A 25,552-nucleotide genomic window follows, 5' to 3' on the forward strand; every position below is an offset into this window, starting at 1 on the left:
AAGGTCATGAGTCTTAAAAATATTATAGTTTCTTATTCTTATCATTTCTGATCCCTATGCTCCTGTAGATAAAGTCAATACATATATTTGTTTTTCTTATCTATCTTACTTGGGATTTGATTATCACACTTACTCTCTTTCATCTGCTTTCTTTTAATCTGCTGTGCTACTTTCCCCATTATATCCCTTCATGGATAGCTTATCATAGATCTAATTTAACAAGAAGATCTAATTTAACAATTTGATTCATCTCTATTTTATTTTCTCCTGTATTTATTGGAAAGTTCCAAAAAACATGCAGTCACATACAATTTTATAGGAATGTTTTGTTTGATCTTTATGGCCAAACTCTATTTATGCAGCAAATATTACAAATATTCTTGAGCATTACCCCTTCATCCCCATGTTCCAGATAGTGATAGGTGTTTGTGATACAAAAAAAATGAAAACTATGTCCCATAACTGCTCTCCAACAGAGAGGAAAATATAAATAAAAATAGTGGGAAAAAGTGATGAGTGTTATCCGAGATGTTTTAGAAAGAATCCATGTGCTCTAACAATAAAAAAGAATAATCTACTATGCTTTTGAGCGTAAAAGTAATATCTTCACAGACCATACCAGAAAAATAGGGATAGAGGAATATTCTAGTAAATGATGCTATACCATAGACCAAAATGCAGATGTCTGAGATAGTACACAGCAGGACACATCAAGAAAAGAATAGGTATTGTTAGTGTCATTAGAGTATAGCATACAAATTCAGAAGATGAGAGATGAGAATCAAAAACCAAAAACAAAAGAGAGGTTTCTAAGTATCTTGAAAGGGATCTCTAGCGTATCTTGGGGAGTCATCGAGAGACTGAAGCAAAGAAGTCACACAATAATGTTCATATTTCAGAAAGATTTCTATAAATTTAGTAAAGAAAATTGACTGAACAAAAATTGAACAAGAGGTCAATGTGCAGACCATTGAACATTAAGGCAGACTTGATAAAAACATGCACTAAAAAAACAATAATAATAATTAAGAGAAGGGGACAAGTGTGAAATCTACTAAGAAAATAGACAATAGAATTATAGGTCATTTGAATATAGGTCATGAGAAGTCAAATATAATTTCTATGTCTATGTAGTTAGCAACTAGGTTGAAAATTGTTTCAGTAAAAAATAAAGAACATAAGGGGAAGAGCAGATAGGTTCTGGGAGTGACAGTTCAAATTTGAGTTTGTACTACCTTTGAACCTGTCTAGTTGTCAATAAAGCAGGGACTGTTGACAGAGGTCTGAATTAGACGTAAAATTTGGACATTTCTAGCACATTTATAGTAAGTGAAGTTCTGGTCATGGATGAGATTGCCCAGGCTAAGGCACTGGTATAGGAAGAAGCACTGCAAATTGAGACAGTGATCTCAGAAATAGGAAGAGAATCATGAGTGGGGTACAAGAGTGTTTCTCCAGATATGACAGGGAAACAATCAAATGTATCAATGAGGTCAAGAAATATAAAGAGTAAAGTAGGTTTACTGAATCTGGCAATTAGGAGTCCTTTATGAGACCACCAGGGTCATTTGTATGAAATTGAATGGAGTATAAACCAGATTCTAAGGGTATACGGAGTAGAGAAATGAAGACAGAGAACTCCTTCCAAGAAACCAAGATTTAATAGAATAAAGAAATTGGGAGTGTGCTATATGGGGATAAAAAATCAACAGAGACAATTTTAGTATTAGAAATACTTGCATATGTTTCTAGGTGGAAGGAAATTTGCCAGAGGGGAAAAGAGTTTGAATATCACTTCTACTGCTGCTTGTAGTGGTTGTAGTAATAGAAGTTAGAAGAGAATTAGCAGTTCCATTTTAGAGGATATCCAGGGAAGTGGTGGGATGGGTGGTGCTGCGTTGACTTAGATCAAGTAAATGAGATCACACTAATAGATTGCATACGTGCATAGTTACAAATAACTTTTAGAGCAATGTCTAAACCCAAATAATGACTAATGGTAGAACATCCAGAAGTCATACTGACAAAAGAAGGATAATCTCTTGACAAGCAAGGCCTACTTATAATATCAATTTTTGCATGTTCCATTAATTCTAGATACTTATACTCTGACCCCAGAATCAGCACCCTATGAATTCTACATTTTTTATCCATCTATCTTCCACTGAATAACTCTCTTCTACAATCAAGCCATTTACTTATTCAACAATTTTTCTCTATATTCCTACATTGTTGTTTCTACATTCTTGTACTGTTATCTTTATTTCTCATCCTCTTACATCTGTTTTTTAGAATTGCTTTACTCTTTTGCCAGCAATTCCTGAAATTTTACTGAACAAATTCAATTATATTCCAAATAATTCTATTCTAAATAAGAAGTACTTCTTACAGAATAATTCTATTTTAAATACTTAATAATTCTGATAGAATAATTATTGTAAATAATTAAGAATGTGTTATATAGTTATTCTTCCTAATCATCTCATGTACTGTTTTCAAAATATCGATGGGAGCTTATATTTCCTTTCGAGCAGTGAGAGGGTCTCAAACTTTTTATCTCTAACCCTTTACAGTGTGCAACTGAGTGTTAGGGATTTACTAGTCATGTATGTGGGTGATTACTGAAAATGAGATATTTATATTATGTAAGTGGCCACCTATTTTGCCTACTAATGAAGTGAGGCATTTCTTGTTTATTCTGTCTATATGGCTCACTTTTGCACCTTTGTTAACTCTTGGCTCACGTGATATCTTCCTAGTGACATTTTCCTGACAATCCTATGTGTAATCACACCCTCCATGCACATGCAGCCACACTCCTATGCCTTCTCAGTGTTCTCCCTAGTGTATGATAGCATATATATTTTACCCTGAATTAAAAATTTAATTTCATGAAGTTCAAGATTTTCAACTGTTTTATTCAATGTTGTATCGTCCATTACCTAGATTGAAGTGTGGCATGCAATAGGAACTCAATAAATACATAAATATGGTTAAAAATTTATAATTAAACTATTATCCTCATTGATTTCCTCCTTTACAGTTTTATATTCTGTTTTTTCTTTCCATCCCCTATATCCTACATTTTCACAAGTGCTGGAATCACAACCTTAACATATTTATATAAAATGCTACCATTCTTTTATCAATGCTTTAAGAGCTATTTAGCAATATCAATATTCAAACAAATAGTATAAGACAAATTCAAACTAGAAATAAACTGGAAACACATTTCTGGAAACTCTTCTCTTAATGAGCCTTGAAGGAACCAGCTTTAATTATTTTGAACTATCACTCTGGTTCTATTGAGTGTGTTACAAGTTCAATGGTTAAATAGTTCCTTATTTGAAGGAAGCTGAAAAAACTCTATTAGAGTAATGACAAGGGCTGATTTTCTTTCCTTTTTTTTTTTTTTTTTTTTCCTTTAGAGTCAAGAACAAATTAGGTCATAGTGATGGATTCGATCCAAACATATTATCTTGGCTTTACATAGAGGAAAAGTTCTGGTCCAGAATTACACAGCATCTATACTGGTAATGTTAAACTTGTGATTATGTAGACTGACAGACTTGTGGAAAAGTAAAAATAAAAAGAAATAAGAAATCAGTTTTTTAGAAAAGCTAATGAGGAAAAATTGTTTTTCTAGTGTTTATAAGTTAGGGGTCCTTTAATGCCAAAAGAACACCTTATGCAGTAGTTGAGCAAATTGTGACTGAACATAAGCTGATGGCCTGTCTAGAGCTTGCACAGATAAGCACAAAGCTTGTCATATGGAGAAGTATCTTTGACTTTCATTAAGCTCAATGGAACTTGACGATTGTCCCAGAAAACTGATAGCGGAACATTCTGAATTGATCACTACAATGGATGCTGGCAAACTGCCCTGGCTAGCTCTGTCTTTTGTCTGACTAATTTCAGACAGAGTTCCATAGGTCATGTGCTGTTGGGGACTAGACACAGGAAGTTTGAGACCAGGTTCTACCACAGAACAGGAAACCACAGAATTTGTGGGAAGTTGACCTTGCATTCTCCCACTTGAGCATTGAGCTCTCAGGAAAGTGCTGGGGTTGTTTAGAATCAGTTATTTCACTTGGCTAGTAGGCAGGCATTTAGCCAGAATTTCAGAAAATGCCAGCATAGTAAAAAAAAGGGCCAGGAGAGTATGAAAAATCCCTGATATTGGCAAATGGTGTATTCCACACCTGGTAGAAACTTATTCTGTGAGGGCATTATCTGCAGCTGTGTATCTCCTCGAGGACTTTGAAACTTTGGTAGCTTTCCACTACTGAGAGTACATTTATGTCTTTTTGTAGCTGTCGCTAAACAGAAAGATTTCTCTATCCTCTGCTATTAAACACAATTTAAAGAAACTTATTTCACACTGCCCGTTGGCATCTTTCTGTTAGACAAGTCATAGCCCATTGTTTTTATGCACATGCATCCAGGAGCACATAGCAAATTAAAGGTGATGTCAAATATATTAGTGAAATTTAGTTTTATAAAACTCCAAAACACTCCTTATGCTTTGCTCTGCACACCTCCTTATACCTGTCTTCTCTAAATCCCCAAAGAAACCAATGAAAATCACGTTCAAATGATTGGGGAGCTAACAATTTAATTTAATATTTATTGGACCTATTTTTTGACACATGAACGCCAGCTCTGCTCTAAATAATTGAAGGCCCATAGAGATCTATGTGTTCCCCAGCAGGCCTGTGGCTGTTCACGACAAGATTAAAGCAGGGGAATCGACAGATCTTTTGAACTTCACTGAATGGTACAGATTGTTTTTCTGACACTAGAATTAAAATTTAAGTTTTTAAGTTATTTTAAGAGATTTTTAAGTTAAGGAAGCTAAAAGTTGTTTCACTGAAAAGATTAATAAAACAGAAAAATGACTAAATACACTACTTTGGGGGAGAAATGAGAAAGATGATACAAGTAACCAATATCACATTTCTTACTACATATCCTACAGGTATAAATAATTATAAGGTATTATTTTAAGCAACTTCGTGTCAATAAATCAATAATTGTGATATTGTTAGATCAATTCCCTAAAAACGACAGCCTACCAGAACTGACACAAAAAGACATTTAAAAAAACAATCTGTATAAATCTCCATGTGTTAAAGAGATTGAATTTATCATTAAAGGATTTCCTATTAAAAAAAAAATCTGTTGAGATGTTTTTTCTACTGAATTCTAACAAACATTAGGGAAAAACTAATACCAACAGCATATTTATACTTTCAGAAAGAGGAAAATAGAAAAGACTGTAATATTTTATGGGTCCAGCATATTCTGATAGAAAATCAGACATAGGCATTGCAAGAGAAGAAAAATACAGAGCAATATCACTTACAAACATTGAGGCAAAAAATTATAAAGTAATAGCAGTAAATTGACTTCACCTATATATACATATATAAAAAAGATAAGATGACATGATCAAATAGGATTTATTTTAAGAATGCAAAATTATTTTAACTTTCAAAAATCAATAAGTATAATTCACGTAATAAAATGGAGAATAAATATGATCTTATGAAAAATGCAGACAATTTACTTGACAAAATTCAGTAACAATTCATAACAAAAACTCAGCAAACTAGAAAGTGAAAAGTAGTCCCTGATTTTGATAAAGGGTATCTATACAGAATCTAAAGCTAATATCATACTTAATGGTAAAGTATTGAATGATTTCCTTCAAAGATTGGGAGCAAAGAATGATGTACACTCTATTTTTGTTCAACAGGGTACTAGAAGATCTAGCCTATATCATAGGGCAAAGAAAAAAAAAACTATGTAGAGACAGAAAATACAAAATAAGATCATATTGATTCATAGGTGGTATGATATATATAGAAAATCATACAGCATCTTCATAAGAATCACTAGAACTAATACATGTATTAAAACCAAGTTATAGGATTAAGATAATTATATAAAAATCAGTATTATGCCTATATGCAAGCTTCAAATAACTGGGAAATAAATTCAAAAATAATTCCATTTGCAGTGGCATTAACAAACATAATATTAAGGGTTCAGTTTAATAAATGAAAGTTCAAAGCCTCTATATTGAAAATTAGAAGGCTTTCTGAGAGAAATTAAAGATTTAAATGTGGAGATACAGCAAGTATATGAAACTCAACAATGTTAAAATGTCAATTTTTACCACATAATCTATGGGTTCAATGTAATCTCAATCAAAGTCCTAATAGACATGTTTGTTGAAATCAACAAGCTGAATCTAAAGTGACACAGAATCTATAAGACCTGTAAGTAAAATCTTGAAGAAAATTGGAGGACTTGCTGTACGATACTGAGGCTCGTTATAGAGGTATATTAATCCAGACAGAGTAAAACTGGTATAAGGATAAAGATGTGAAGCAGAATATGGACTGGCAATATACACTGTCAATTGATTTTTGACAAAAGTGCAATGGGGAAAGGAAAGTCTTTAAAATAATTGTTGTGGGGAAAAAGGGATAAGTGTAAGAAGGGGTAAAAATAAAAAATAAAAAAAAAACTTTGGCCTGCTACTTTATGTTATCAACAATTATAATTTGAGACATACACTCAACTTAAACAAACAAGCAAAATAATATAAAGCTTCTAGAATAGAATAACTCTGTGTCCTTGGATTAGGTAACTAATAAAAAATACTGACAAATTAAATTTCATCAAAATTAATAACTTCTCATTATCAAAAATTAATATTAAGAAAAGGAAGTGGCAAACCACAGACAGAAAACATATCCACAAGCCACATTTATCACAGACTTCTATCAAACATATATAGAGAACTCCCACAGACCAATAATATAAAGACAAACAACCCAATAATAAATGATCAAAAGTCTAAAATAGTAATTTCACAGACTGTACATGTGTTTATTTGTGCGTGGCTCCTTATGTATATCAGTGATAAGCACATCAAAAAGGTGCTCAACACAATTAGTAGGGAAATGTGCATTATAAATGAAATACCATGTCATACTCAGTTAAGAGGAAAGGTGGGTAAAGGAGGTCAAATATATGGTGATGGAAGGAGATTTGACTTTGGGTGTTGAACACACAATGCAATATACAGAATATGTATTATAGAATTGTACACCTGAAACCTGTATAATTTTATTAACCAATGTCACTCAATAAATTAAAATAAATTAATTAATTAACAAAGTGACATTATATTTTGGCTTTGTTACAGAACTCTTATCCATCGATCTGGGAATTTAAATTTCATAATCACTTTGGAAACAGTTCAGTAGCTGTTTTTTGTTTTGTTTTTATAAAGCTAAATATCAACCTATCATATGACTTAGCAATTTTGCTCCTAGTATTTACCAAAAAGAAATCAAATATGTGTCCATACAGAGATTTACAATATCATGCCTACCGAAGCTTTATAGATAATTGCCCTTAAGTGGCAAAACCCAGTTATTCATTAATAGGAGAGTGGATTAAAAATATGCAAGTATGTTTATAGCATAGAATAATACCTAGAAATAAAATATGAAATACTGATTTATACAATAATATGGAAGACTCTCAAAAACATTTTTCTGGTCTTTTGAAAAGATAAACAAAATTGGTGAACCTTTATCTAGACTCATCAAGTAAAAGAGAGAGCTCAAATAAAATCAGAAATGAAAGGGAGACACTACAAGTAATACCACAGAAATGCAAAGGATCATGAGATAGTATGAACAATTATACACAAAAAAATGGAAAACCAAGAAGAAATGCATAAATTCCTAGAAACATACAAACTTCCAAGAATGAATCACGAAGAACTAGAAAATCTGAATAGACTTCTACTAGCCTCATCTAGTAAGGAGATTAAACCAGTCATCACAAATCTCCAAACAAACAAAAATACAGGACTAGACAGCTTCACTGGTGAATTCTACCAAATATTCCGAGAATAATTAATATATATCCCTCTCAAGCACTTCCAAAAAACAGATGGTGGGGGAAAACTTCCAAACGCATGTTCTAAGGCCAGAATCACTGTGTTTCCAGGATGGTGCATGACTGAAGCCAAACCAATGAATGTTATTGTTGGGATCTTACCATGACTATTAAGAAAAGGCATTCTTTTTTTATCTTGGTAGTCATTTTTGTTGCCGTGTGAGAAAACATTCCTGAGAATTAAGCCAAAAACAGGAAACAGGCTAATCAATGTACTGAAAACACACTTACCTAAATGACATTGAAGCCCGGACTCAGCCATTCTGGAATTGATTTCATTCCCTGAATTTCCAAGTTTCCTAAGCCAAAATTAATTTCTGAAATTTTGGTAACTGGAAAACAAACAAACAAAAAAACGGCTTTTAAAAAAACTGCTAGAAATATCTTCCTATAACTCCAAGTGTGTGGAGCTAACTAATTAAGTATGTGGGGAGCTAACTGAGCATTTCCTGTAAGAGGCCCACTTTGATGACATGGCGAACAAACTCATTAAAATGCAAGTACCTGAGACATGGGAGTAGGTTTTCTATTGACATAAATAGTAGGTTTTCTATTCTTCTTGACTGTGTCAAGAAGAATACTTTTCTAAGGAGCAATTATAATTTTTTTAATATAATATTGCATATATTATACCATTATACTTGAGATAGTCATATTTCTTTGGGATATATACACACACACACAAATATATATATATATATATATATATATATATATATATATATATATACCAAATAAATACATATATACCAAATATATATATAGAAGTGCTCTGGTACTAGTAGGCAAAAAGGAGCTGAGAGTTCATTAAAATAATACATATATGTACCTTTGTGTATATATACATATGAATAACAGATGCATGAAATCAGTGCAAATTAATCTGAGTATTTCTTTAAATTCTGTATTTTTTGTGTGTGAATACAGCCATTTCTATAAGAAATTATACTCATAAACACAGACAATATTTTAGTGGTTACCAGAGGGTAAGGGGGAAAAAGGGTGGTAGATGAGGGTAAAAGGGATCAAATACATGGTGATGGAAGGAGAACTGACTCTGGGTAGTGAACACACAATGTGATATATAGATGATGTATTACAAAATTGTACACCTATGTAACTTTACTAACAATTGTCACCTCCAAAAAATTTAATTAATGAAAAAGAAAAAAGAAGTTAATTAACTTGCCCAAAGTTACATTTTTGGTAAATGGCTGAGATGCTATTTGAACATATGCAGTGTTAATCCTGAGTTTTTGCCAGGTTAAGGACAAAGAATTAAGCACTGAATAAAACAACAACAACAACAACAACACACACACAAATTATAGAAAATCTCAAAATAATAATTAGAAATTACATTAATAAAAGTTTTTATCTAAAAAATTACTTATTTTTTTTCCACTGCTGAAGGACATTTGGAAAGTCTAATCACTATGTAGTTTAAATGTTGAAAAAAATGGCACATTGTCTACAAAGCATGTTATATTTCTTCTTTTATGGGGTCATGATTTTAATTAATTTTACTCTTTCAATTAAAAGTATTCAACTAATTGTTTCTTTTCTTCTTCATTGTATCCAGACCTTTCATGTTCTCATGTTCTGTTCTTTGCCATGTACACATGATTTCTGTTGTTAACAGTAAATTTTTTTTCTTATTGTTGTTTTCTGGAGACCACATTATTTTGACCTTTTTATTTTTAAATAACCATCGATTCACAAGAATGTTCAAATACAGTACAGAAAGGTCCTATGTACTCTTTACCCACTTCCCTGCAATTTTCCCTAAATCATTACATCTTACATATTAATTGTACCATATTGAAACCAAGAATTTGACGTTGGGATAGTACATGTGTATAATTCTGTCATTTTATCACATGAGTAGATTTGTGTAACCGCCACCACAATCAACATACAAAACTATTCCAGCATCACAAAGATCTCCCACAAGCTACTCCTTTATAGTTACACACACCCTCCTCCTCCCATCATTATCCCTAAGCCCTGACAATCACTAATCCGTTTTCTGTCTCTACAATTTTATTATTCTGAGAAAGTAATATAAGTGCGACCATACTGTATGTGACCTTTTGAGTTTTGCTCTTTTTATTCAGCATAATAGCCTTGAGATCCTTCCAAGATGCTGCATGCACCAATAGTTTGTTCCTTTTTCTCTCTGAGCAGTATTCCATGGCACAAACGTGCACACTTGAGCCATTCCGTTACTAAGGGACATTTTGGTTTCTTCCAGTTCTTGGTGAGGATGCAGAGAAAGCAGATCCCTCATATATTATTGTTGGGAAGGTAAAGTGGCACTGTCACTCTGGAAAGTAGTTTGGCAGTTTCTTAAAACACTAACCATGAACTTCCCATATGATACAGCAAGTGCACTTCTAAGCCTTTATCCTAGAAAAGTGAAAATCTATGTCCATACAAAAAATCTATGAAAATCTATGTCCATAAGAAAAATCTATGTCCATACATAGTAACAGTCAGTAACCTTTTCTTTTTCTTTTTTGTTTTCACTCTATCTTTAGAGTGACAATTATTTGAATATACATGTACTCAATAGCTAACCTATATGCAGTTTGTAATTTCATGAGGCACTTGTCTTCTTCAAATTTCTGGACATTGTACATGCACCTCACTGCTCCAGCATGCGTTCAAAGCCACCCACTACATCTGGCCAGGCAACATCTGGCCAGGCAACACTTTCCTGTATCACCTAAACAACCGCATGAAATCCCTTCTGACTTAATTCCTACATGTAAAAATCAACCCCTCCTCCCTCACAGGTGCCATATACTATCATGACTTCTGTGAAACTCTAGTGCACTTATTTTTCTACATGCTTCATTCCTTCTATTAGCTGTATGAAGGGAGGGTCTATGTTTTATTAGTTTTTGTTTTTGTAGCACTTGGAGTAATTCTGTCCTCAGAATAGATACTAAATACCTTTTAAAAAAAAAAAAATAGATACGTTTATCTGTAAATTAACTGTGCCTGACATTTTCATATTTAATTATCACAACTGCATTTTAAGTAGATATTGTCTCATTTTACCAAGAGGACCTCAAAGCTAAGAATGAATTGATGAATGAATGAATGAATGAATGAAGTTCACAGCTCAGTGTGGAGTTGATAGAATGTAAATATCCTGATCTAAAATCATTCTTCCTTCTACAACTGACTAAATCAAGATTGCCCTCCTGTCCTTTTTTTAAGTCTGTTTACAAGGCTTTTCAATTATGGAGTAAATTTTCATCATAAAAGGAAAAAAAACAAAGGGCAGGGGGACTCAGGAACATGTAGGTGACTTCTCTGTCAGCTAACTCAGCTGGGCTACAGGCCATTCACTACAGGACATGGTGTCTACAGATAACTTGAGAGGATTTTTTATCCTCCCATTGTCTGGGAACATACCTGAAGGAATTTCACTGCAAACATTTGTTTTTAATTATCATTCTAAAATTCTTAAAGCTCATTGTTAATACACTTCATAATACTGTTGTGACAATTTTGTTCTCTTATTACAGAAATAGAAAGAGTTCCATTTTGTACCTTCGTAAAACATTTCTTTTCATTAGAAGCAATAGGAATGCCAGCTTGCCAAGCTCTCTGTTATTCCTTTTCATTCTGTGCTTTACCCTCCTTTACTCAAGAAAAAGTTAGATATATTGTGCCATGAGACTACCTCCACAGTTCTTCTACAATATCATTCAACTGTTCCACTTTGAATATTTTGCCTTAGATTATCTTATGCCATGTCCCTGAATGCTTTTTAATTAGTTATGCTTATAGAGTTTTCTAAATATTTTTATTCAGAAATATTTTTATTCAGAAAATTAAAGTATGATTCAATTAGGTTATCTCTCTTTCAAATCGTGTACTGGTACCGCATGCATCCCCAACAATCCACACACAAATAATATTTCAGCTTAGACCTTTTGCCTTCAGCATTACAGTCCACACAGATTACTGTCTAATTTCACAGTTAAGCCACACATTCAATCTTACACACCTTTTGCTAAACAGAAATCAATAGTATCTAATAACTATAAAGGGCCTCAATCTCAACATTCATTTTCTTATTATTTCCCTCAGTATGTGGAAGCATTCAATTTTTTGTTTGTTTGTTTCTGAATTTGATTTTCTGATAGAAAACAGAACTGTTTCCTTTATGAAAATAGACGCTGTCCAATTCTGCAGGTTGCTTGGCATACACCCAAACAAAATAGAAATTGCAATCATAGTCACGGCCTTTTATTTCAACTTTCATTGTTTTTCCATATCATACTAACTGATATTGGTGTGAGCACATATGTTTTTTTTCCCACTATTGCTGGAATATAAAATGATCACCTGGAGGGCAGAAGTCTTTATAAGATACATATTTTGTATCTTAACATAGTACTGGTATAAGCATTGCAAATTAATAATGTTTAGCAATGGGAACAGAGAGGAGTGATGATGGAGACAGGCAGGAAAGGACCAGTCATGGAGATTTCCTCTGTAAGGTTCACTTGTTTTCATTTTAAGAAAGAAAATTCATTCAAAATATCAGAGCTATTTTTCCTAGGTTTTTTGTTTGTTTGTTAGTTTGTTTGTTTAGATTTTTGATGACTAGATGTCTGGATTTTATGCCTTATGTTCTCATTTTTTCCAAATTTTGACTTTACTTTAGTGTTTTTGTCAACCAATGTAAAGAAAAGCAATTAAACAGGAAAGAAATTGGTAAGATAAGGGTAAGGATTTCCCAAAAGAAACATGAAAGAAACATATTTTCAGAGACAGGTAGCAAAAATTGATGCAATGATACATATAGACAAGCAGAAATTAAGTTAAGAAAAAGCTGTGAGACTTAGAAGGCACTTGAAGTGAGGCGATGCTGAGGAGACAAAATATACAGATGATAAGGGAAAGAGATGGCAGACTTCATCTCTGAACGTAGACATATTTTAAGATAAGGAATGAACAGATATATTAGTATACATGGAGTCAGAAGGATCTGATAGAAGGGTGTAAGGATTCCTTGGGAGATGAAGAGTTCAGGGTGGAAGAAAAGTGAGAGCACAAGAGAGTAAATAAAAGTGATGGAAAAGTAACAGCTCTAGTTTACAAGATAAATTGTTGTCTTCCTTCTCTGTGGAAAGAGCAGCTGCTCCTTCCTCTTTTACATTTGGTTTATATCACGTTTTGTATAGAAAATTTAATTTATAACATCGCTAACATTAAATTGTGAGGATGAGTTCTAAGATCCTCTAACTAACAGGGTCTTTTCTTGATAAGATTTAACATTTGCTTATCTAACAGAAAGACTGCCATCCATTTAAATAAGTATAAGTTGGTGCGTAGACTTTAGCCAATAAACAAATTCATCACCACCAACCCCTCTCTCCTTCAGAAGCTTTATATATACACTTTCTAGCTCAGTACGAACAATGTGAAAGTCTGAGTTGAACATGCGTATAAAATATGGATCATGTGTGCTATTTAAAAACGTCTTATTCTTGTTGCAGAAGTATTTGGGGTAGTATGTTCAGGAATAGAAGTTTTATGCTCTTGAGATGTACATTGAAGGAGCTGGGGCTTTATGAAAAGAAATACTTAAACTTAAAATTTATCCTCTCCTCAGAAAGAACTGTAGGATTGAATGAATGACTGTCTTCCGGAAGTTCTCAGTCGTGTCAGCATCAATGACAATACTACTCAGTCAATAATATAAATATATTCATGATTTGAAATATAATCTTTGTTTTCTTATCTGTAATTTTTTATATGTGATACTTTTATTCCAGATTATACCAGAATTATATCTTTAAGAGAAAATGCATATATAAAGTTATTGGTACGAAACATTATTCCAGGCCTGAATTTGCGTCCTTCAGTTAACTGCTAATCATTTATTTGTATAGCTATATCCAAGATATAACAATGTCTATCCTTCTTTTCTACTTCTGTCCTGCTCACAAAAAGAAATAAGTTGTGCTAAATACACTCAGTCTAAATTGTGCATAATTTTAAAATAACGTTAAAGGCTTGCAATGATCATATTATATTTGTTGGATCTATAATATATAGATTTTAACAAGTGTCTCCAGAGTTTGAACACAATGGCATAAATATAAAAATCCTGTGTCAAGGACCAATGAGCATTAGACTTTTCTCAGATTCACTCTAAACATATTCCTCCAGAATCTTGACTGTAGTAGTAGAAATTGCTTAAATACTATATATATATATAATATATATATATAATATATATATATATATATATATATATATATTATATATATATATAGTATTTAAGCAATTTATACACACACACATATATATGCCTATTCTTTAGGGATACATCAAAGTTAGCAATGTGAGTAAAATCTGTACTTACTCAGGAAAGGCCTCTACTCATTCAGGGATATTTGACAGTTGCCCATAAAAAATGCAGATAATTTGGTTAAAGAGATGAATGAAATATCATCGCTAAAGACACAGAGATTAAAAATAAAAGGACGAAGAAAATTAAAAACTTGTCAAATCAGAAAGTATACATAATTAGGAATAAAGAAAGACTACTGCTGGAATTTAGGGACGAAGGAGATGAGGCAATTGACTAAATACTGAAAATGCTTACCAAGGAGTTTTCTTCTTTACCTGTTAGAGGCAACTTATTTGTGGTGAACTACCTGTAATTTTATAACTACTCTTAGATGAATGCTGATAGAGAGATTTAGTGGCAGGGAAAGAAGGAATGTGTAGCTATTTTAAATCAGTATTTCTATTCTGAAATTTTGGTTTACTTCTTTTCCTGCTATGAATGCTTATATAATTTTATATAACCATTGTATTTATAGCTAAGTGGGGTGATAAAACCTAGTGTATGATTTGTTATAATAAAAAAGAGAGAGCAGCAAGTCCTACTGTTTATATAGGACAAGTGCAGTGGTAGTGACATTGCCTGCTGCGGCAGTGACATTGGAAGAAAGCACTGAATTGGAAACACACACACACACACACACACACACACACACACACACACACAACTATTCAAAGCCTCTACAGCCTTTCTCATGCTATGCTATCACAAGGAAATAAGGAAATAAAGGGGCAGTAGAAGTACTCTTGTATTTCATTATAAATATTGATGATGGCTTGTGATGAATGGTAGGCATATGGAAAAAGATAAAATGGGAAATGAAATCAGCTTTAATTTCACCAAGCCAGAGCTCTGGAATTAAATATCCAAAGATAAGTTTCCAATTTGGGGAATGATTTTTTTTTTTTTTTTTTTTTTTAATAAAGGAAGAAAGGCAATGTTTAAGACAAGAACTTGATTTTTTTTCACCTTATTCCCCTCCCCCAAAGATAAGTGTTAGACATTTGAGTCCCGTTATTCTATAATATGAGCATTACAGTTCTATGCAAAACTACCTTTTTGTATAATTATACTGACACTTCAGAAACTATTGTTTTGAAGTTCCAAAATAATCCTAGTTATTGCTAGTAATGGCGTAAACCAAATGAGTATGCAAGCTAAATTGTAACAGTTAACACGTCAAGTGTGCTTTTATATGTAATATTTCATTAATATGATTGTTATCAATGTATAGTTGATGAAATTTGGCATATGAGAGTAATGTGTTAACCATTATCACAGAGTAAGTGAGTAGAACATTGAACCAAGTACCCAATCCATATCACCATACCACTAAGAACAAATTTATGGTAAAAATCCAGAATAGATCTTATCAAATTCAAAAAGGTAAAGGGGCAGCTGGAAGAACGAAGGGCTATATTATAGCAGTTGGTTTTAGAGATACTGAAGAAAAAATACAATGGTATATAGTTAGTTATAAGCAGTTAGAGCTGACATGTTAGTATGTTCAACAAAATATATTGAGCCCATTAAGCTTGTATCTATGTTGGCTTCAACATTATAATCACTGAGCTGCTGTTCTTGATACCGATAGCTCAGTTACACTCAGCAAGCATAATATGTGAAAAGATTGACACATGGTAACAATAACAGTCAATCAAATGTGAAGCTGTCGAATAAAGAAGGAATCGTTTCTAACATCATACAATTAAAATGACAAGGCTTTTAGAGAAACGAGATTACTGACCATGGCAACACCCACACAAATATTGTATTACATTTGTTTTTCAATTACATAAGATTTTAATGAGCTGTGGAAAAACACAGGTGCAGATTAACTGTTAGACTTACCTTCAGCCCTGTCTCTGGCCTTGAGTGGCATTTGATTCCACAACAAAATCTTTCAAAGTGTATGAACACATGCGTGAACCTACTGATTTTGAAAATGCCAGTCAAAACACCAGATTTGTCACAACTCTCCTGTCTATGATATGTATTGACCTAAACAGTACAAGGAAAATAATTTTGAGGCCATGAAGAGCCTTCTTTCTGAGAAAACATAAGTTGTTAAAAAGAAGTTGATAATATCTGAGATGCTAAATGCATTTTTATGGCAATATTTCCTCAAACTAATTAAATAAGCAAATATTAATAATAGCATTATGTCACATTCTTTCTTATTTTATCTAACAAAGGTCGTGCAAATGTTTTTAAAATACACATAATTCATAAAATGAAAGATCCTATCCTGTTTTTGGAAACAGGCCAATGACATTCCTTGTTAAAAGCACATCCTGCTCGTATGAATCTTGCTAAATGTCTTCCAGTCCAATCTAAAATAACTAGTGTCATGCTTATATTTCTATTCTATTAAAGAACATTGTTTTAATTTATGTTGTAGAAAAGAAGAAGATTGAAGTTTTCAGTTAATTTCATTAGTCTACATTAGGAAAATGAAAAGACTATTATGGAATATAATATTTATATCCATATTTAGAAACATGCTATAATGGTTTCCATAACTTAGGGGAGATAATATGCATAATTAGAAAATTAGATCAAGTTCTTTGTGCTGTATTTTAATATGAATCTTTCCAGAATCATCAATGGTTTTTAATGAATTTTTGATGTTGAGATAATGAAAAACATTTACAACAATATTCCTTAAAGATCTTTCTAAATCGTTTGAACAATAAAGGTCAGTTAATTTTGAGAAAATCTAAGGGGACTTAATATTTATGGAAAAAAGCACTATAAACATCTTAAGGGAAATAAATATATTTATGTATGTAGAATCCATAACTTATGGGACAGAGAGGGCACTCAATAATTTTGAATCTACTATGTTCCAAGACCAGGTATTATGCCACTTATTTACATGATTTGCTTCATTTAATATTCATATTTTCTTCACCATATGAAAAATATATTTAAATAGTCCCTTGGCCAGAAATACTATTTTTCACAAATAATTTAAAAATCTTAATTATTTCCCTTCTTATTTTTGTCACAAGTCAACAAGGTAGAATATCATAGAAAGTGTTTTATTGAAAAGGTAGATATCTGAACAGGTTAAAAGTAACATTCTGTCTCAAGAAACTAAATAAGAATAATAATAATAATTATTATTATTATAGAAGTTAAAATCCAAATAAATAGGAGGAATATAGTAAAGATAAGAAGAGAAGTCATGAAATTGAAAACAAAACAAAACAAGAGATTATAAATTAATCTAAAACTTGGTTTTTGAAGAGATCAATAGACTTAAAAAACAAACAAACAAAACTCCATTCAAACTGACTGTGAAAAAAGGCAGAAGATATAATTTACAAATGTCAGGAATGAAAGAGTTCATATTTTACAAGCATTAAAAGACAATGAAGGAATGATATAAATTTCATGCCAGTAAATTCTGTAATTTAGATGATATTGATAAATTCCTTGAAAATATAAAGTTGCAAAACTACAATATGCAATAGAAAAACTAATAACGATATGTATATATGGAACATGAAAATGGAACATGTAGACAAAAACCTTCTCACAGGGAACACTCAAAGCCTAAGTAGCTTTATTTTAGAAATTTATCAAATAATTAAGAAGAAACTTTTACCAATTCTAGAAAATCTCTTCTAGTAAATGTAAGAAAATGGAAACTTCCCAACTCATTTTATGAAGGAAGCATTTCATTGGTGCAAAAACCAGTCAAAAACTTTATAGGGAAAAAAAAATACAAACTGATATTTTTCATGAATATAGATGTAAAAATCCCTTAACACAATATTAGCAAACAGAACCCAGCAATACATAAAAAGAGTGCTACATCACGATGAAGTGGAATTTCTTCCAGAAATGCAAGGTTGGTTTAGTATTGTAAAAATAATCATTTCAATTGACTATATCCAGAAGATAAAAAGAAAAATTATATTATCGTCTCGATAAATGCATTTGCAAAATCCAGCACTTATTTTGATAAAAACTCTTAGAAAACTAGAAAAATAAAAAAAAAACACCCTCAATCTGATAAAGTATATCTATGAAAAATCTACAGCTAACATGATACTTAACAGTGAAAATATCGATGATTTATCCCTAAGTTTGAGAAGAATGCAAAGAAGTCTATTCACACCATTTCCATTCAAAATTATATTGGATGCCAGAACCAGTACAATAATACAAGAATGAAAAGGGATTTCTTTTTTCTTTAAAGCAAACAGCATCACCTACTCTTTATAAATACAAGGTAATCTACAAAAAATGTGACCAGTACAAATAAGTGAATTTAGCAAGATTGTACAACAGAAGGCTGATATCAAACCTGAGTTCTATATAACAACAGCACATGATTTGATTGTAAAAGGCCACTTTAGTATCTACAGAAGCATCACAAATGCATCAAAATATAAAATAGTTAAAGATAAATCTAACAAAACATGTCCAAGGCATACACTGAAAAATGCAAAACATTACTTAGAGAAAGTAATGAGGACCTAAGTAAATGTAGTTATATACAATGTTTCATGGACAAAAAGACTGAATATTTACCAAACATGATGTACAAAAATTAATTTGAAATGGACCAGAATCCTAACTGTGAAATGAAAATTATAAAATTATAAAACTCTAGATGAAAACATGAGAAACTCTAGTAACCTATGTTGAAAGATATTTTTCAATTGTACACAGAGAGTAAATCATAAAGGAAAAAACCTGACAAATTCAACTTTATAAAAAGTCTTCCTCTTCAAAAGACACTGTTAAGAATATAAACTGGTAAATTATAAACTGGGAGAATATATTTGCAAAACCTGTATGATAAAGGACTTGTATCTAGAATCTAGAAATAACCCTTATAAATCTATAAGAAACCCAATAACCCCATCAAGAAATGGGCACAGGATGGGAAAAAGACACTTCACCTAAGAAGATTAGCAAATGACCAATAAGCTCATGAAAATGCATAAAAATCAACGGATCACTAGGGAAATGAAATTGAAGCTACAATGATCTACTGTCACATACACTTTCAAATGACAAAACTTAGAAAGACTGACAATAAAAAGTGTTAGTGAGAAAATACTGTAACTGAAATTCTCATATATTAATATTTAATACAATCCCACTCCTAGGCATTTACTAGAAGAAATAAAAACTTAAATATAAAAACATGTACACAGTTATTCATGGTTGCTTTATCCATAATAATCTCCAACTGAAAAGAACTGAAATGCCCATCAACTAAGGAAAATTACATTATATCTAAATTGTGACATACTTATGCTATGGAACATTATCCATCATTAAAAAGAATCACCTGATACATGTAGCAGCATGTATCAGTAACAAAATTAATATGTAAAATCAAAAAAGCCATATAGAAAACATTACATAACACACACACACACACACACAAATTTCTAGGAAATGCAAAACTATAATCATAAATGGCAGATCAGTCAGTAGTCACCAGCTCCCAGGGGATAAGGAAAGGGGATTGACTGCAGAGGGGCATGGGGTTACTTTTAGAATGTCGAGGATATTTTATGACATTTTAATGATTATATAAAGATTATCATAGCTCTTCAAATTGAAACTTAAAATTGGGTGGATATTACTGTATATATTTTATAATCTACTAAAGCTGATTTAATACAAAAATACCTTATTCAAAGTCACTTATTTTGGTAGATGGCAGAACTAGTTGTTAAATTCAGAATTCTGACTCAGTACATTATGATATACGTTTCTGCAAGCCAGTGCTACTGTCGCATTTGAAGGAGCCCTTTTCATCAGTGACGAAAAATGTGTTCAGGGCACAATGCTTTTTCATGATTCACATTCTAATTAATATTCTGCTATAAGACAGACCCATTGCTACCACACACATATGATTTATGTAAATGGAGACTGCTGGTTAAATTCTGTCCTCTTCAAAATTTAACTATTAAAATCCTAACCCCCAGTACCTCAGAATGTAACCTTATTTGGAAATAGAGTTATTGCAGATGAATTTAGTTAAGATGAGATCATATTGGAATAGGGTAGACCCCAAGTCCACCCTATCCTTGTAACAAAGGGGAAATTTTGAGATAGACCTGAACACAGAAAGAACACTATGTGATGATGAAGGCAGAAACTGACTGGGTGATGAACAGAGCCAAGCAATGCAAAAGATGGCCAGCAGCCACCAGAATTAGGAGAGACACATGCGACCGATGCTCTCTCACAGCCCTCAGAAGAAGCCAACCCTGCTACACTTTGAGCTTGGCCTTCCAGCCTCTGGAACTTTGAAAAAATGTTTTTGTTGTTCAAGCCACCCAGTTTGCAGAACTTTGTTACAGCAGCCCTAGAAAACTAAAACAGGCACTCATGTAGTTGTGTGCCTTACCAAGGATCAGGACTTGGGTGTACATACGAACCTCTCGGTAAATCCTTAAAGCTCTCTTAGGCACAAAAATTTTATTTTGAAAATTACGAAAATAAATAAATAAACAAATAAATAAATACGTGCTTGTATCTTGAATAACATTGTTCTCTCATAAAAACATTGTCTTGAACTGTGGATCCTTTTAAAGAATGCTTTCCCTTCCCAGGATGAGATTTATTTTAGTCCTTTCTCTCCCCTCATCTTTAGCATTAATATGTCTGTGGAAAAATAACCAATTCTGATGTCATTTGGCATAATACCCAATAGTATCAATTTCCCAAGTTTCAATTTACTTACTAAAAAGTTTGGTGATGACTTCACAAGCACATGGTTCATATAATTTCATGAATATTTGAGTTACTGGAAGAACTCCAGATGGTATTATCCATTTCCCTAATTCACATGTTTTGGCATATAGCTCGAAGACACAAGATTAACGCTTCAATAGTAGTTTATTATAATCATTATTGCTTACTCCTAACTACATACTTAGATGCTTAATTTGTTTATTTAGCTAAGCAATTTAACTACATACAAATCTGATTTTCTTTAGCTTATTTACATAGAATAAGTTCATTTGCATGTAGGTATGGAACAGCTTTTAGTTTTTTTGAATATCTCCATGTGCACCTGTGTGAATCAGGAAATGAACTGGGTTTGGTGTTTGTCTGAATATCATTCCAGGTTGGAGGGTGGGCAGAGCAGAGGATGACTGATGATCAAAGTGACTAATGAAAGCTCTGAAGGACTTAAAGTTCTGGTGGGTATAAGTAATGGCCCAGCAAATTTCACTGGAGATGAACAACTACAGTTCCCCAGATAATCTCTGCTTGTGGTCAGCCAGAGCATGAAAGCAGACCTGAACTGTAATATGGGGCTTACACTTTAAATGGACGTTGACAACTCACCTTTGTTAATTCTTTCTCATCTGTTAATAATGACTTGATTGTACAGATAATATTTTAAAACTACAAGAATAAATCTTCGTTCTTTAAGAAATGAAATATAAAATGGAAGATAGTAAGAAATACAAAAAAGTGCTTATAAATACTTTTGTTTATACATGAAAATGACACTACTCCCTCTCAACCCAAATTAATTTAAGGAGAAAACTATAGGTTGCACTTTATAGCTCCATCCCAAGTCATTTTTGCTGTCGTTAGCGATTGCCATGATTAATCAATTTAGCTACCAGGTAACACTGAAATGTGTTTGAAATAAAAATGTCCCTAACTCTATCACTCTTAAAGCTTGGCTTCATTAGTGCCACCCAAACCAACTGAACTACAGAACAGAAAGATACTAGATAACAACTGAAAACTTTACATGTAGTATGTCTTACAAGTGAGAATTGTGTTACAGGCTAATTATTGATACTATTGCTTTTAATACTCCAAAGGGACTATAATAATGATCTTAAAATTGTCACATCTTTAGAAAGCTGAGAGTAGAGTTGTCCAAAGTTATACTTTAATGAATATTTCAAGTCCACTCTTCTCTAATATTTCTTATCTGTCTATATTACATCCCAGTGGTGTCCTTGTTTGATCTACAGGCAATAAATTTATAGCACCTGACTTTCAATCATATACTTCCCAGTTGAAAACTTTAGTATTCCCTGCCATGTTAGGTGCCTCTCCTTACCCAAGCTGGCAGGATCCAGAGGAGACATTGTATTATACTTCTTCAATCCCTTTTGACTGTTTCAGTTCATTGCTGGGCAAAGTGTAAATATGCTACAATACTATACATAAATGGGCACATATTATTACTGTACAGGTTGATCAACATTTACAAGTTGAAAAAAAAACCAAAAAACATTTACAAGTTGAACTCACTCCTGTAACATGTTTCCAGGTCAAGAAACAGAACATTACCAGCACCCGCAGAAACTTCTTAGCACCTTTTTCCAGTCAAGATCCCATCTTCAAGGTAAACTAATATCATGACAACTAATTGGGTGGTTTTGTTCTTTTTGAACATGAAATGATGCAATATATATTCTTTTTGTCTAGCTTCTCTCTTTCATTATGCTTGCAATAATTGTCCATATTATTTCATGTAGTATTAGCCCTTTCACTTTCACTAATGTACACTATTCCACATTTTAGCTATCCATTCTGTTGTTGATAGAAGTTTGACTAATTTCCAGTTGAGGATTATTACACTAAATATAGAGCTGAAACATTGAGATTCATTCATTGGTATCTGATTGGATTATTCTAAGGTCCTCCAATTCTCAGATCTGCAAAGCATATAATAAATTATGCATATTACATATGCCAATATTTATTATACCCTTAATATGCATTGTTTGATCCTAGAAAACTATATTTTGAAAATATTAAAGGGAAGTATTTGGATTGTTCTTTTAAAAAGCCACTTTCATGGCTTTTTAGCTCAAGTGTTGAAGTCTTCTCTTAAAGCCTACCCTTGCGTCTTAAAGAAGGTATTACTTTTGATAAAAAAAACATCTGAGGATTGGTGTAGGTGTTTCCAGTTGACTAAATTCAGAAACCAAAACAAACCAACAAAAGAGAATAAATGAGCCAGTTTCTCATAACATGCCACACAGGCGACTCCCCCAAAACATCTTAACATAATTTTGACATATATGTATATATACACATCTACGTATAGACATATATAAATATGTTTATATCTATTTTTAATAGAGATGGTTTTCTGAGGGGTTTTAGGTTCATACCAAATGGAGCAGAAAGTACAAAGAGTTCCCATATACCCACTGCCCCCCACACACCCACAGCTTCACCCCACCAGTATCAACATCCCACACCAGTGGTACCTCTGTGACAATCAATGGACCTACACTGACACATTAATATCAACCCAAATCCATAGCTTCCATAAGGGTTCACTCTTGGTGTTGTATGTTCTATGGGTTTTGATAAATATTTAAGACTTGTATCCACCATTATGGTATCACACAAAATAGTGTCACAGACCAAATAATCTTTTGTGTTCTGTCTATTTATACATCCCTCCTCCCTAATCCCTGGCAACAAGTGATCTTTTTACTGTCTCCATAGTTTTGCCTCATTCCACAATGGCACATAGTTGAATACAGTATGTGTAGCCTTTCAATTGACTTCTTTCATTTAGTTAGTAGTATGCATTTAAGATTCCTCCATGTTTTTTCATGACTTGATGGCACATTTCTTTTTAGTGATGAATAATATTTTATTGTCTAGATGTACCACAGTTTGTCCATTTACCTATTGAAGGGCAACTTGGTTGTTCAGTATATGATTTTGCTACTTTTCTTAGTGACCTCTCCCACACAAAACATCATCTAAAAAATATAAAGTGTTTTCTTTAATGAATAATTCAGGTCTTAATATTTGTAGCCCAAATCAGAGGTAATTCTCATTTCCTTATTTTACTATATTGTTTCAGCATAACAAATATATAAATTTATTTTTTGACAATTTCAGTGATGAGTGTAGATGGCTTTCCAGGAGAGCCCTCTATGTAGGCAATCTTACTGCTGAAGAAAACTAGTATATAAACTGATTACCATCTAGTTTGTTAATTCCCATAAATAGAAATTTCAGCTTTTGAAAAACATATTTTCTGCTCTTACTTTAACAGAGATTAAAACCTTGGGTTTTTTTTTTTGTTTGTTTTTTGTTTTTTTGCACACTTTCTTAGAGTGCATAATAATTATTGCATACATGTTTAATGTGCAGTATTCTATCAGAAAATAAAGGTATGGTCCTCCTCTTAAAAATACAATTGTGTGATTGGTGATGACATTTAAAAATTTTTAAATCCCTTAGGATATACATTTTACAGGTGATTTTTATCTTATTTTGTAATTCATTGAGTTATAAAATTCCAAAACTTCTTGAGAAGTGAAATATATTCAGGAGTTTAAATTTATTTTATTGCAGAATCTTACATTTGCACAAATGTTAAGTAAAGCAATTTCAATTCTGTTGAATAAAGGGAAGAAAAATCCATAGTAATCTCCCATAACCATAGATCTTTGTTACAACTTCTATTCTAATTTTATTCCTAAGGAGAAAAGGCTCAACAGTTTTTGTCATAAAAGAAATCAATGACTATACACTCACTTTTATATATAGCACATAATAAAAAAAAACATACTCAAAGAAGACCTAACTATAAGAGGGCTGATGCTTATTCACATAGTCTTATTTTTGGAGTATTATTCCATCTTGCCAAGGTTAATCTATCAATCTAATAATCCAAGTACCCATTTTTAAGAAAAGGTGGTATAATTTGTGAACCTCTGTTTTCTATTGTTATATTATGATAGTCATCATGTTAATATTATAACTGTGTGCATGATTATATATTAAACATTTTGGTGGGAGTTATATATAAAAAATAAATCTATATCTTTGCCTTGAGAAGGTGACAGGATTTTAGGTAGAAAATCTACTGAAGGTTGATTCTGGATGAAGTGTTGATAGTAAATCAGTCTCTTGTATTCTCTCGTCTTTTTACCTCCCTTGAGAGTTATATCTTATGTCTCCTTGACAGACACACAATATGGAAGAATTAAGTGAAATGAATCAAGTTATTCCAGTGTCTAAATAATGTCCTCTTAAACAAATGTAAATTTATCAAATACCACTAATGAATATGTTACAGTACCTCCCCACCATCAAACCACCTGCATTATCAGCTAGGATGCCTGGAAAAAATACACAGTGGTATTTTATTCTAGTATAATTTTATTCCTAAACATGTTTCAAGTCTGTCACAAAATAAAA

The 25,552-nt window shown here is 32.3% G+C and overlaps 1 long non-coding RNA gene across 1 annotated transcript in view; it reads right to left on the bottom strand.

Annotated features, from left to right (window-relative positions):
• Window positions 1-25,552, bottom strand: part of LOC141566993 (uncharacterized) — a 650,611-nt gene that overhangs the window by 228,966 nt on the left and 396,093 nt on the right. The window contains exon 3 of the long non-coding RNA XR_012496957.1: window positions 8,215-8,315. This is a non-coding gene — a long non-coding RNA (uncharacterized LOC141566993). The remainder of the gene's footprint in view (window positions 1-8,214; window positions 8,316-25,552) is intronic.

This window comes from Rhinolophus sinicus, linkage group LG05, assembly GCF_036562045.2.
Source record: "Rhinolophus sinicus isolate RSC01 linkage group LG05, ASM3656204v1, whole genome shotgun sequence".
In the NCBI taxonomy this organism is placed as follows: Eukaryota; Metazoa; Chordata; class Mammalia; order Chiroptera; family Rhinolophidae; genus Rhinolophus; species Rhinolophus sinicus.